This window comes from Littorina saxatilis, linkage group LG7 (assembly GCF_037325665.1).
Source record: "Littorina saxatilis isolate snail1 linkage group LG7, US_GU_Lsax_2.0, whole genome shotgun sequence".
In the NCBI taxonomy this organism is placed as follows: Eukaryota; Metazoa; Mollusca; class Gastropoda; order Littorinimorpha; family Littorinidae; genus Littorina; species Littorina saxatilis.
In genome coordinates, this window is record NC_090251.1 from 9,650,351 (window position 1) to 9,665,350 (window position 15,000).

The following is a 15,000-nucleotide window of genomic DNA, read 5'->3' on the forward strand; positions in this document are numbered from 1 at the left end:
TCTTAAAACAATATAACCCTTCAACACGTTTAGAGAAGAAGGAAAAAACATAAATAAAGTTCCTACTTCGTGGTAATTTGGAGAACTGTTCTGTTGCGAGGGAGGTGTGTGGGTGTGTGGGTGTGTGGGTGTGTGGGTTTGTTTTTAATGTTCAACATGAAGTTATCCGTTACCTTCATTGGCACCTGTTTTGCTGAATGTGTCCTGTGTTTTCGCTGATGAATAAAACAGGGCACGTAAAACGACAAAAGCGGCTACCAGGCGTCTGCTTTCGTAAAAGACACTTAGTCGAGAAACTGACTAAACATATTCACCTAATGAATCCACCGTCAGCCGCAGTCTGTGTACGCCATTCTCATTTTATCAAAGGATTCGCCATTCAACATTCCCAAAAGCTCCGTAAGTCAAGAAACACCGAAATCGCATTAAAAGAGGCGGCGTTTAAATAACTTCGCCACCGACCTCAACTTACACAACCAACCCAAGTTACACAAGCTTACTCAGTACTGTTAGCCACTGCACCGAAAAGAGGTCACACATGCTTAATGAGGACACTTAGCTATACACGTGCAATGCGGTTCACTTTTGATCAGCTGTTGAAGCGGACTACCAGACCTGTGCCGGTTTCAACAGATGTGTTTTTACCTTCAACCAGATGCCGTCTCTGTCTGCCACGTGCCACTATTAGGGGATACGTCTGTAAGTTTTGATGATAGGCGTGCCTCAGTCTAACGTGGAAGAAAACAAACCCCGTTGATAGACTATGATGAAGTTGGTAATGTAACTGCAACGCTTCGAGTGGTTCGTGAAATTAAACTACGAGAGTGGAACATAGTTGTGGGTCTGTGTTTTGTGTGTGTGTGTGTGTGTGTGTGAGAGAAAGAGAGAGAGAGAGAGAGAGAGAGAGAGAGAGAGAGAGAGAGAGAGAGTGCGAGAGAGAGAGAGAGAGAGAGAGAGAGAGAGAGAGAGAGAGAGAGAGAGAGAGAGAGAGAGAGAGAGAGAGAGACTCAGACTCAGACTCTGAACTTTATTACAAAAGGATAAAGGTTTTAGGCAAAACCTATTCTGCCGTGTAAAGGCAGAAGGAAGCAAGTCCATGAAACATAGTTTCGAGAAAATCGACTTTTTGTGTTTGCATCACTGTTTTGGAATGAAAAGCCTAAAATGATGTTTTTGTTTGCTGATAACATGAAGGGCATTATTGTGCGTTTCTGCTATGAATATTAAAACCCTCTTTTGATTCATCACTTAGAAATAATGATTTTTGTGGACTTACTGCCTTTTGCCGAATTAATTCCCCAAACTCATTCACTCAAAAATAATGGTAAAAGACAGTAAGAGGACATACTGCTTTCTGCCAAATTATATCCCGACTTAAATCTTATTTTTAAAAAATGGCAAAAAGCAGCATTGGACTTACTGCTTTCTGCCATATTATATCCTGGTCGATATATCTGGCTGAGAAAAGGGCATAGAGCAGCAAGTGGACTTACTGCTTTCTGCTAATTTATTATCTCCGAAAATTGAAAGTAAAAGAAAATACACGCAACACTGCTTTTGGAACTTTTTTTCAAATGTGACTTTACGTCCAATGATTTCGTGAATTTCTGAATGCACAAACAACTTCCTTGGTGAACAATCTTGTATTTTCTTTTGTGATTAACTGAGACAAATGTTCCCGTTTTCTGAAATTTCAACACATGCTCAAGTTAGTCTTTGTCTTGGTTCCTCGTTTTGCTTATCATTCTGTGGTCGCTCACTCATGATTAACTTTATTGTTAATCCGTTCTTGTGTCATTGATATCGTTTAAAAAGACCATTATTTTTAATACAAGTCTTGATACTCTCTTTTGATATTCACAAGACAAATATTGACTTGAACGCAAGTCTTTTAACATTAAAATAAAAATCTAAGAAAACGTTTACACACACACACGCTTTTTATCCTGCTGCTTGTCTGTAACACACACACACACACACACACACACACACACACACACACACACACACACACACACACACACACACACACACACTTTTCTTTCCTTCTCACTGTCTTTCTCGCTTTCGTTTGCTAATAAGAATTAGAATCCAGGATCTGACAATAAGACGTTTTATTTATTGAGTTTGAGTCTTGACTAACGATTTACAAAGGACACAAAATTAAAGCAACAGCATGACAAAAATAACTAGTGTGTCAAGCCGCCATTATACCAGAATTAAGAATAGGTCATCGTGCAGTCTTGATTTCCAAAGTACATGAAATTAAAGCAACAGCATGACAAAAAGAACTGGGTTGACAAGCCGCCATTATACCAGAATTAACAATAGATAATCGTGCAGTCTTGATTTCCAAAGTACACAAAATTAAAGCAACAGCATGACAAAAAGAACTGGTTTGACAAGCCGCCATTATACCAGAATTAACAATAGATAATCGTGCAGTCTTGATTTCCAAAGTACACAAAATTAAAGCAACAGCATGACAAAAAGAACTGGTTTGACAAGCCGCCATTATACCAGAATTAACAATAGATAATCGTGCAGTCTTGATTTCCAAAGGACACAAAATTAAAGCAACAGCAAGACAAAAAGAAATGGTTTGACAAACCGCCATTATACCAGAGTTAACAATATTATCGTGCAGTGTTGACTTTCAGCTGAAGTGTTCCACTTTTGAACAAAATTTGTTTAATTAGTCTTGAAAACTGTGTGATGAACTATATAAACATTTGTAGTTGTACACCATTTGCTACATTTGCTAGTAGAATTACATAGTAATTCACACACTGTCCACAAACATTGTAGTTGAGTGTTCAACTAACAAAACCACAAACCTGCAAACTATGATGTAGTATATTTATTTATCACCCCATCTACCCCAGTTACAGTCTACATCCCTTCTAAAACTATTCACTGACATTCTGCCATCCGACTGATGACAATTATCAACTACAGCGATTAACTGGATGCAGATTTTTTTTCCATGAGCCTGTTTTGATAACTAACAAACAACATACAATCCCCCCCCCCCCCCACCTCCTCCCCCTCCTCGTCCCCACGTTCTGCATCTCTGCGCTCAGCATCTGTTATTGTCAAACTGAAAGTTGTCAGTATTACTCCTCTTCCTCTTCTTTGGCCCATAACCGTCGTATGCTGCTGGCATTTTCATTTGGGCAAGTTCCATTGTGGCCTCTTCTCCTGCAAGCCGAGGTGGTTGTATCTCGCAGTTGCAACCTGCCAGCAACGCTTACACATCTGTCAAATGAAAAAGGCAGCAAAAGTGAGACATTTTATTGACAAATCTCCTCCCCACCCTCCTTCACATCATCCTTTTCCTCTCCCGCGCACATCACCTACCCCCCCCCCCCCCCCCGGGCTACTATAATGACAAACGATTACTGCTGCTGCTGCTGATACTAATACTACTGCAACTTTCTTTCTTTATTTGGTGTTTAACGTCGTTTTCAACCATTCAAGGTTATATCGCGACGGGGAAAGGGGGGAGATGGGATAGAGCCACTTGTCAATTGTTTCTTGTTCACAAAAGCACTAATCAAAATTTGCTCCAGGGGCTTGCAACGTAGTACAATATATTACCTTACTGGGAGAATGCAAGTTTCCAGTACAAAGGACTTAACATTTCTTACATACTGCTTGACTAAAATCTTTACAAAAATTGACTATATTCTATACAAGTAACACTTAACAAGGGTAAAAGGAGAAACAGAATCCGTTAGTCGCCTCTTACGACATGCTGGGGAGCATCGGGTAAATTCTTCCCCCTAACCCGCGGGGGGCAATACTACTGCAACGAAAATGATGTAAAGATGTTGCTCGTTTTAAAATATACCTCTTCAGCCCGAGAAAAGAAAGGAATGAAAAAATGTTGCACGCTATTTTTGGCTGTGTCAGTGAAACATACCTTGTTTTGGGCCCTTGAACATAAAGGGTCAGTGGTGGCGAGTATCCCTCAGTGTGCTGCAGCTGTCGTCGCTGCCTGTCCCACTTCGACTCACATTTCTGTCAAATACAATAGGACATAATACTTATTCCGATGGTTGGAAGCACAAAGAGACCGGAGAACAATCCTCCAGTATAATGTCATACTGTTCCAGATCTAACACGCTGTCAGCGCTCAAGACCACAAGTCACTCATTCTAGATCAAAACAACTATCTCTTTGTATTAGAAACATGCTAAATGCATCCATAAATATCATGATGAAAATACGGAGCAGAAGTGAATAGTCAAAAAGTCACGGTAGAAGTAGCGTACAACAACAAAACTATAATAAATGGGCATTTGAACTATGGCATTTTACTTGCTAGCTCCGTAATGCAAGTGCACATTAGAATACCCAAATCAAGTCAGAAAATCAGTGTTGTCGTTGTAAATTCCCATACACCTATTGAGAGAGAGTCATTTCAGACCGGAACGCAAAACTGCCAACAACAAAAATGAAACAAACAAACCAACTTACTGTTGCTTCGGATAGTTGAACACGTCGGCAGCAGCTCTCATCGCCATTTTCCCCGACAAAGGCCAGGGAAATAATGATACAATAAGCTTAGTTCTGATTGGTTAACCGCAGTCAGGATTACAAAAGGGTGAACGCGATTGGCTAATGGACATAGAGCGCTAAACCATGCAAACTCGTTTTGAGGCTTGCAAGGAAGTAAGTCCAGTGCAAACCTGAAAACCAAAAGTCCCTGGACTTGCTGCCATTTGCCGATTTTTATCCTTTGATTAATTTTTTTTTAGTGGACTTACTTCTTCAAAAAGTTCATAAATATTGATCGCACATCTTAGAAATTTTGTCACAAGATGCGCCTTTTTCCCCTCTGCATTATGATATGAAAATCTCATTTTTACCAAATTTGGACTTACTGCCTTCTGCCAATACACGGCAGTATTCTTCCAGCCTGTCCTTTATACAACACATAAAGACAGACGCACATTAAAAATATAAATTCAATCATATAAAATACAGAAATACATTGTATGAAATGCAACACAATGTGCATTTAAGGAATTACATAAGGAGAACTCAAAAAATACAAAATTCATTTGGGAATAAAGTTGCTCCGATCAGCTACACATCCGTTAACACTAGTACAAAATGTTTAACAATTTAACAATCGAACAAGACATTTCATTCACGAATGATGTCGAGAGAGAGAGAGAGAGAGAGAGAGAGAGAGAGAGAGAGAGAGAGAGAGAGAGAGAGAGAGAGAGAGAGAGAGAGAGAGAGAGAGAGAGAGAGAGAGAGAGATCAAATCAAATCAAATCAAATCAAATTTTATTTTACGAGGGTTGTGGCATAAGCAATATAAACGAGCTTCTTTTCAACCAGCCCTCGCCCAGAGAGGGACTATTCTAATCTTGAATATATATGTCGTGCCGAATTCACGGAATTGCCGAATTCGCGGAATCGGCAACATTTGTGCCCATTTCGCGTAATCGGCAAAACGTTGCCTATTACGCGAAATCGGCAGCGTTTTGCCGAAAATGCGTAAAGGCTCCTGAAATGTGTCCATTTCGCAAAAGTGACAGCCAGTCTGTTACTTTTTTTGTCACCAGAACAATACATTAACATTACTTTACCTCCCTATTTTGGTTGTTATGGTCTGTGTTGGTCTGTGTCGCGCATAACTCTGGTAATGCACGAAAACCACACTTTTTGCCTTAACTTGCCATAACTTATCGATAATTGCAACATTTATCCATTCGAGTATCTGGCTGTCTAAGTGTGATGCTACCCTAGGCATTTGAGAACTTTAAAGCCAAAAACGGGCTGCCGATTTCGCAAAATCGGCACATTTTACAAGCCTTCACGCGTTTTCGGCAAAACGCTGCCGATTTCGCGTAATGGGCAGCGTTTTGCAGATTACGTGAAATGGGCAAAAATGTTGCCGATTTCGCGAATTCGGCAAGTACGTGAATTCGGCACGACATATATATATATACTAGAATGAATACCCGCTTCGCCGGGTAGCCGGCTTCGCCGGGAAGAAGTACTTAGAGCCGTACGCCGGCTTCGCCGGGTCCGAACTATGGACCCGCCAAGCTTAGGTCCCTCCCAGATTCGTGGAATGGGAACAGCACGAATATGATTCAGTGGCCATAATGCCATTCCTGACCATATCGAGTCCCATCCTTGTCGACGAATGTAACCGTGTTAATCACCTTTGGAGGCGAACTCCACTCAAACAGGACTGAGCAAGTTATGGCTTCTCAAAGGAAGGCCAGTACATAAAATTACACAAAAGCCGCCAGACCACATCACAAACAGAACTGAAGAATGCACAGGTGTTGCTTACATAGAGACACACACACTCACACACACACACACACAAACACAGAGAAGCCGTATCTATAGAGAGATAGATGACAGTGTATTTTTCGCGTGGCTATAAATTGATTCGACCTTTGCACTTTTACAGTGAGGATAATTTACGGGTCCAATTTACGTTCTGTACACTGCGTTGACCTTCTAAAAATAGGTAACAGTAACAGAACGCCGGGAATATCCGAAGACGCTCAGCGCAGTGGACAGCGCAGTGTAGTAACTTACAACTGAACGGGAAAGCCACACGAAGGAAGGGAGATAAACGCCAAACACTGGAGAAGATAAGGAAGAGTTACTTATAATGGTGAAATGAACACAAAAACGAAAATGAGTTCAGCGCTGCGCGCTGAGAGCACGTGTTGAAATATCTCATCGATGATATTGTGTCCGGGGTGTAGCTGAATACGGTGTCCAAATTTGAAAAAGATCCACCGAGAACTTTGGCGTTGTGATGTGGTGTAGCGGCTATGGTGTGTCGGTATGGGGGCCCGGGTAAGCTGAGGTGGAACCAAAATAGCTGAGGTGGAACCAAAATCGGTTCCGCGCTGCGCGCTGAGAGCACGTGTTGAAATATCGACCAGGTTGTGTCGTGTCCCGGGTCTACTTGAATATGCCCACCAAATTTGAAGCAGATCCATCGAGAACTTTGGCCGTGCATCGCGCACAGACACACAGACAGATACACAGACACACAGACACTAGTCGTATATATAAATAGATACATACGTAAAACAATTACAAAAGATAAGCAAGGCAGAAAAACTATTCACATGACTATATACACGTTGTAGGCTATACATACATTCTTGCGTATAGAGAGAGAGAGAGAGAGAGAGAGAGAGAGAGAGAGAGAGAGAGAGAGAGAGAGAGAGAGAGAGAGAGAGGGTGGTGCACCGAGAGAGAGAGAGAGAGAGAGAGAGAGAGAGAGAGAGAGAGAGAGAGAGAGAGAGAGAACGGACGCACACATGCACTCACGCACTGCCGCTCTCACGAACACACACACACACACACACACACACACACACACACACACACACACACACACACACACACACACACACACACGAAAACTGGTCACGCCACCACAGACTTTGCTGATTAATTTTCTTTCTTTACAATTCAAATCTCCAGAGGTCATGTAGTTTATTCAACATCTTGAGAGAACACCAAAAAGAAAACAGCATTGAGTAGTAAGAACAGCTTCATTTTACGATTCTTGTCAGTCTGTGAAATTGACTCTTCGCACGCCCGAAGAAAAAACGACTGTTGTGTTCTTCAAGATTTGAAGACCTGGCCAAAACCTGCTTTACTGGACTTCTTGCCAAGAGAGTTTTTATCGAGTTCCCAGACGACATCTGTTAAAATGCAATTCTTTCAGCACTGTGTCAAGGTTGATTTATGTGTCATGCAGATAATGACTCGTTAGCAGATTTAAGAGAGAGATTTATGTGAGAGAGAGAACAACAAAGAGAAAGAGGTTGCAATTTACCATTGAGGTGTTTTTTTACGATTCTATTCTCCACTTACTCACACACTCTTTTTTTGTCTACGTGTTCCATCTTCGTAAACATCGAGCTGATAGATCCACCTTGTTAAAGTTTCGCCACCGCATCCACCATCCCTCATCCACACCTCGCCGCCCCCCCCTCTCTCTCTAGCTCTCTGTCTCTCTCTCTGTCTCTCTCTCTCTGTGTCTCTCTGTCTCTCTCTGCCTCTCTCTCTCTCTTCATCTCTCTCTCTCTCTTTCTCTCTCTATGTGCCTCTCTCTCTCTCTTCCTCACTCTTTCTCTCTCTCTCTCTCTCTCTCTCTCCCTCCCCCCTCTCTCTCTCTCTCCCTCCCTATCTCTCCCGGCCCCCTCTCTCTCTCTCTCTCTCTCTCTCTCTCGCTGTCTCTGTCTCTCTCCCTGTCTCTCTGTGTGTGTGTGTCTCTCTGTCTCTCTCTCTCTCTGTCTTTCTGTCTCTGTCTCTGTCTCTGTCTCTGTCTCTCTCTGTCTCTCTCTCTCTGTCTCTCTCTCTGTCTCTGTCTCTCTCTCTCTCTCCATCTCTCTCTCTCTCTCTCTCTCTCTCTCCTTCTTCTTCTTCTTCTTCTTCTTCTTCTTCTTCTTCTTCTTCTTCTTCTTCTTCTTCTTCTTCTTCTTCTTCTTCTTCTTCTTCTTCTTCTTCTTCTGCTCCGCCTCTTCCTCCTTCTCTTCCTCCTCTTCCCCCATCCAGCCAATCGTCTACATTCACCTTACTCTCGAGTACAAGTTCGCCAGTTTTCCCGCCGTTGTCGAATTCATTGTTCGTCTGGCCATTCTCTCCCCATCTCTTAGCTGCCCATTGAGCTGTCTAGCCACATGCATCACCACAGCCTCCGTCTGTCGGCCACGGGCCCTGCGTAAAGTCTTCATCATCGGCCAGACCTGGTGAGCTCGAGCACCACGTGAGTGATGAGTTGCAGCTTGCCATGTATATATAATCACATAGCATGCATCATGCGTACAAAAAAAGCTATGATTAAAGAAAAATACCTAAGAAAAAAATAGCCTCAGATCGCTTTCAAAGGCATACCATATGATTGTGCACTAGAAAGTATGCTACCGCGCAGCAGATCTGCCTTCCCTTTACGAAGCATTAGGGTACCGTGGATTCCCTTGATTCTTCAGATTCGGCAAATTGACCAGAACCAAGGTCGACTTCGGGCTGAATTCAGGACCGTCTGTATACCACTTATACCGAGTCGTTTCTCAGGTCATCCTGATCATCTACCAGATCTGTTCCGTTTCTGCAGCATATTTAATGACGCCTTTTATCAAGCGGTGAACTCGAGTACATTTTGGATGTTGTAAGGTAAAGTCGAGTTTGAATTATATGCCGTAACCACAGACAGGCACTGGAGTAATATGCACAGAATAGAGTGTGCCACGGTGTTGTGCGCGAACGCACTGCAGTCAGGTACTCCGTGTGGCGCCTTTGACATTCACCAAGACGGTTAACCTCAAAGCAACACATGAATGGTAATTGAACGACAGTTTGTTATGTAAAATTGTGCATGCATTAGCTCCAACATTTGTTTCAATCTTTGCTGCACTAACCGCACCGGATATTTTGTTTTGCCGTAGGATGTAAGAAACCCCAGACATGCACATAACGTGCAACAGGAAATTTGAAATTATGCTGCCAGAAAAAACAGCGGAGTATCTTCCTGATCATCAGATGTGCATAAAGGCTGTTTATAATTGGCCCGAAGTCAAATGGCACAGACTTCACGAAGTCTTTTATTTGATCATCAACAATGTTTCTGATTGTTAGAAAGTTACACATTCAGCTCAAACTGGAGTCCGAATAACCGTTGCAACAATCACAGTCTTAAAGCTAACTGGAGTCCGAATAACCGTTGCAACAATCACAGTCTTAAAGGTAACTGGAGTCCGAATAACCGTTGCAACAATCACAGTCTTAAAGCTAACTGGAGTCCGAATAACCGTTGCAACAATCACAGTCTTAAAGCTAACTGGAGTCCGAATAACCGTTGCAACAATCACAGTCTTAAAGGTAACTGGAGTCCGAATAACCGTTGCAACAATCACAGTCTTAAAACTAACTGGAGTCCGAATAACCGTTGCAACAATCACAGTCTTAAAGCTAACTGGAGTCCGAATAACCGTTGCAACAATCACAGTCTTAAAGGTAACTGGAGTCCGAATAACCGTTGCAACAATCACAGTCTTAAATATAAGCTATAGTTGGGTAGATGGAAAATCAACAACTGACAGTGTGGAGATTCGTGAAGAAGAATTCAAAAAGGCAATTTACATCTATCACTCAGATACAACATTCACTTTGGCCTAATGTTTGCTTATACTGGCACCAAGACAGTCATGCTTTTCTTTATTTGGTGTTTAACGTCGTTTTCAACCACGAAGGTTATATCGCGACGGGGAAAGGGGGAAGATGGGATAGAGCCACTTGTCAATTGTTTCTTGTTCACAAAAGCACTAATCAAACATTTGCTCCAGGGGCTTGCAACGTAGTACAATGTATTACCTTACTGGGAGAATGCAAGTTTCCAGTACAAAGGACTTAACATTTCTTACATACTGCGTGACTAAAAATCTTTACAAAAATTGACTATATTCTATACAAGAAACACTTAACAAGGGTAAAAAGAGAAACAGAATCTGTTAGTCGCCTCTTACGACATGCTGGGGAGCATCGGGTAAATTCTTCCCCCCTAACCCACAGTGATGCCAAGGGTTTAGGGAACATAGAGATCAAGACGACAACTTCAAAGAATTGCAGAAGGATTTTATGTATTTTCTACACTTCAGTTCTTGGCATTCCGTTTGCCAGCGACTCTATTGGTCAGTGGCTGGGCTTGTTTTACTGACAAAGAATCTGCAAATTTGTCTTGTGGGTAACTGTTTACTTGTTTAAGTCAACACACACTTTTGCATCAACAACTGAATATGATTGTGTAGACACCCTGTCGGGTTAATGATCGCACATTCTGACAATCCATGGTAACTGATTTTTTTCATCGGCATCAGTATGTACTCCCCCCCCCCCACCCCCAACAACAACAAAAAAATAAAAATAGAAAAAATAAAACGTCCTTTACATATTCGTTCTCCACAGCTTCTGCCCACTGATGCTAATCATGAACCTGTGCGTTTCACGTTTTTGTCTGGCACTTGAGAGGAACCGACTTTTTGCCTCTCCTTCTTCATAAGATTTTGTTCTTTTTTTCTTCAAGGGATAGGGGAGAGTATGCCTTGCAGCTGGCCTTTCCACGCCATTAGTTACCAGTCAAGCGACCCTCCCACTGTCCAAAAAAACCCTTCACACAGTTCAAAGAGACCGCTGATTGGAAGCACGCTCATCGTGGCTTTCCCGCTTGTATATTCACAGGTAGGTCTACCTGCAAAACACAAGTGGCAACGTGAATTCCTTAATTCATCCCTTGGTGCTTATACTCTTCTTGGTGTGTATAGGCTAGGCTACTATATTTTACCATGTACAAACACATATGAATATGCAATATATACATGTATGAATATGAATCTAAACAACAACATTGCTGTGGGGGAGATGAACACAACTGAAAACGAAAAGAACAAGAAATTCCTCCGAGGTAGGAAAAACACCCCCGTCCTTACCATTCTCACTGCCACCAACTGAGAAGGTTATTTCCCTTTGACCATTAATATGTCCCTCTATAAGTCCTTGTAGAATCTTAATCCACCAATAACTCCTTAACCGTGTGTTTGACTGGTCCCAATTTGTGTAAGGACCGTCTCAGGAATGTATAGAACCTGTTCACCAAGTTTGGTGACGATCGGTCCGTTCATTCTTGAGATCTATTTGCGAACACAAACACACAAACACACAAACACACAAACACATCGAGCGAAACCTATACACACCCCTATACCGGGGGTGTAATTATGTACTCACCAATACAAGGACAGCACACACAAAAAAATGTCATACTTTTCGCCAAAGGAAAATAAGCTTCTTCGGGACGTACTCCCTTTGTATTTGTTGGTTTGTACTTCCCGAAGAAACCTCCATAGGCAACATTTTCGAATTTTCGAATTGTGTTTGTGTATGCTGTCTTTGTTTTGGTGAGCTCAGATTTGTTTTTCTGTTTCAACTACATACATAGGTGTGGAGCGCGTGGAGAGTTGTCACGTGACAGTGTTCTGGTTCAGATGTGCACAGGGACTAACTGGAAAGGGGAAGCATAATACACTTGTGTTATCTTTCTCAGAGGATCTGATCATGTTCAGCTTCTTTCATCTTCAATGTTGTTGTTGTTGTTGCTGTTACTGTTGTTGTTGTTGTTGTTGTTGTTGTTGTTGTTGTTGTTGGTGGTGGTGGTGGTGTTGTTGTTGGTGTTGTTGTTGGTGATGTTGTTATTGTTGTTGTTGTTGGTGGTGGTGTTGGTGTTGTTGTTGTTGTTGTTGCTGTTTGTTGTTGTTGTTGTTGTTGTTGTTGTTGATGTTGATGGTGGTGTTGCTGTAAGTGTTGGTATTATTGGTGCTGTTGTTGTTGCATATATAGGAAGTATAATTATGTGAACGGTTATTCTTTGCTGAATCGCATTTACGTGCACAACAATGAGATACAAAAGTTGAGTCTGTTGTCTACTATTCGTATGTCATATGCATTCTTCTCTTAAGATTATTCTTGTTCAAGATTATTCTCCCTTGTTTGCTTTGGAGTTGTCCTTAGTCTTTGACAAGCATTATTTTATGCATATCCACATAATTATAACTCGTGATTTAATCTTAGTTTATTTTACCTGCAGCCATCTGACTGTCGTGAAAATGGCCACACACACAAAACCTTCCCGACGCAATGAAATCGGAAAAAAGTGACACCCCCCCCCCCCCCCCCAACAAAAAATCATTCCTTCAAGCTTTTCCTCCCACCAAGGGCATGATATTTAACACAGAACGGAAGTGGAGACATGGAGGAGGGTGCAATAAAGTGAAGGTTTAAGGCGAGTTTACACCTGTGTTTCTAGGTCTCGCGCTGCGCCCACTGTGCAGACGTGTGTGAACAATGCCCATAAACTGACCGTTTAGTGCCCCACACAACTCGTGCAGGCTGGGTCGTTGTTCTTACAGTGGAGAGCTGAGAGGTACTGCTCTCTGTTATAACCATGGTGACAGGTTTACATGGAGCATTTTTAAATATGTTACTCTTTCCTGTGTATACGTGTATGTAAACCACAACCAATCTGTGCATGTATTTTACATGCGTCTGTCCACTTGCACACAAACCTAAAACCAAACCATGTTGGCTATATTATATTATTGGGACACATATTGCATGACACATACCTAAAACCAAACCATGTTGGCTATATTATATTATTGGGACACATATTGCATGACACATACCTAAAACCAAACCATGTTGGCTATATTATATTATTGGGACACATGTTGCATGACACATACCTAAAACCAAACCATGTTGGCTATATTATATTATTGGGACACATATTGCATGACACATACCTAAAACCAAACCATGTTGGCTATATTATATTATTGGGACACATATTGCATGACACATACCTAAAACCAAACCATGTTGGCTCTATTATATTATTGGGACACATATTGCATGACACATACCTAAAACCAAACCATGTTGGCTATATTATATTATTGGGACACATATTGCATGACACATACCTAAAACCAAACCATGTTGGCTATATTATATTATTGGGACACATATTGCATGACACATACCTAAAACCAAACCATGTTGGCTATATTGTATTATTGGGACACATATTGCATGACACATACCTAAAACCAAACCATGTTGGCTATATTATATTATTGGGACACATATTGCATTACAGATACCTAAAACCAAACCATTTTGGCTATATCATATTATTGGGACACATATTGCATGACACATTATTTTCTTTACCCTTCTTTGCTATATGTCTTATGTAAAACAATGTCCTGTTTGTATTATTGTTATGTACCACGCCTGAATTTCTCTATGAGATAATAAAGTATTCTTATTCTTATTCTTATTCTTCTTTCTAACTTTCTCATATTTCATTGCTCGTTGACAAATGCTCAAGCCACCACAATCGTTAACTTCAATCACTTCATCCTACTGTGTTGTCATAAAGGGCACACTTACAATGAGTTTAACTTTATGTGCTCCGGTAGCTCAGTTGGTATAGCCCTGCACTTCTAATCCTATGGTCGCAGGTTCGAATCCGGGCCGGGACAGACACGGGACAACTTCATTGACAGACTTAGAGACAGTATCTATGTTCCGCCCCCGTGTTGCCACAGTGGCACGTAAAAGACCTGGGTCATTCTGCCATAAGTGCAGGTGGCTGCATGATTACACCTAAACACGCACACACCTGGGTAGCGCGACTCTGTTGCTGCTAGCTTTCCACTGGGAGGAAGCGACTAGAATTGCCCAGCGATGAGACAATAAAGTAATGAACATGACAACAACAAAAAAGAAAAAAAATCAACGGCTTTGTAAAAACGTGAATGAGAATAAAAACATTGTTAAACCAAAAGACAGAAGAAAAAGAAATCTGTGTAAAAACTGAAGATAAGATGATCCGAGTTAAACATAGGTGGCCCGGGGTACAGAGGGTGAGCAGGGTTGAAACCATCAACCGCTCTTCTTTTTCCGCCGCTATTCTTTTTCTTATGTTCGTTGGAGTGGCCTCCCTTCGCTGGTTTAGGGGTCATAGAGCATAGAGGTCAAGTGATGGTTTGTTGATCTTGTTCCAGCGTCGCGGACGACGCTGGTATCTGTGGTTGGGAAGAACGTGCCTGTGGAGAATTAGTCTCCAAGCCAAAGCGCGCTGACTCTCCAAGCCAAAACAATTTCAAAGCTGAAAAAAAATGTACAATTTACGCGAAACGATTAAACACAGCTTTCGGGTGTTTTTTTTAATCTAAGATGTACATAAATATACCACTCCGACCATAAGGAAAAGAAAAAAAGACCCACACAAAAAAAGACCGAGAGGAGCCGAGTCAATCCGAGACCAACCGAGAGGACGTGTTTCGCGCCGTTTCGACGTCGTTTGTTCAGATGCGGCCGGTTGGATCAGTTGGATCTTCAACAATCCCGATCATCATCATGGTACAATAATGT

At 41.7% G+C, this 15,000-nt stretch overlaps 1 long non-coding RNA gene across 1 annotated transcript; it reads right to left on the reverse strand.

The window, feature by feature from the left end:
* Positions 1 to 3,036: 3,036 nt before the first annotated feature.
* Positions 3,037 to 4,721, reverse strand: LOC138970641 (uncharacterized). The gene is made up of 3 exons (XR_011457033.1): positions 4,483 to 4,721; positions 3,926 to 4,023; positions 3,037 to 3,258 (listed from the first exon to the last, which is right to left on the reverse strand). It is a non-coding gene; the product is annotated as an uncharacterized lncRNA (long non-coding RNA).
* Between the last annotated feature and the right edge of the window lie 10,279 nt (positions 4,722 to 15,000).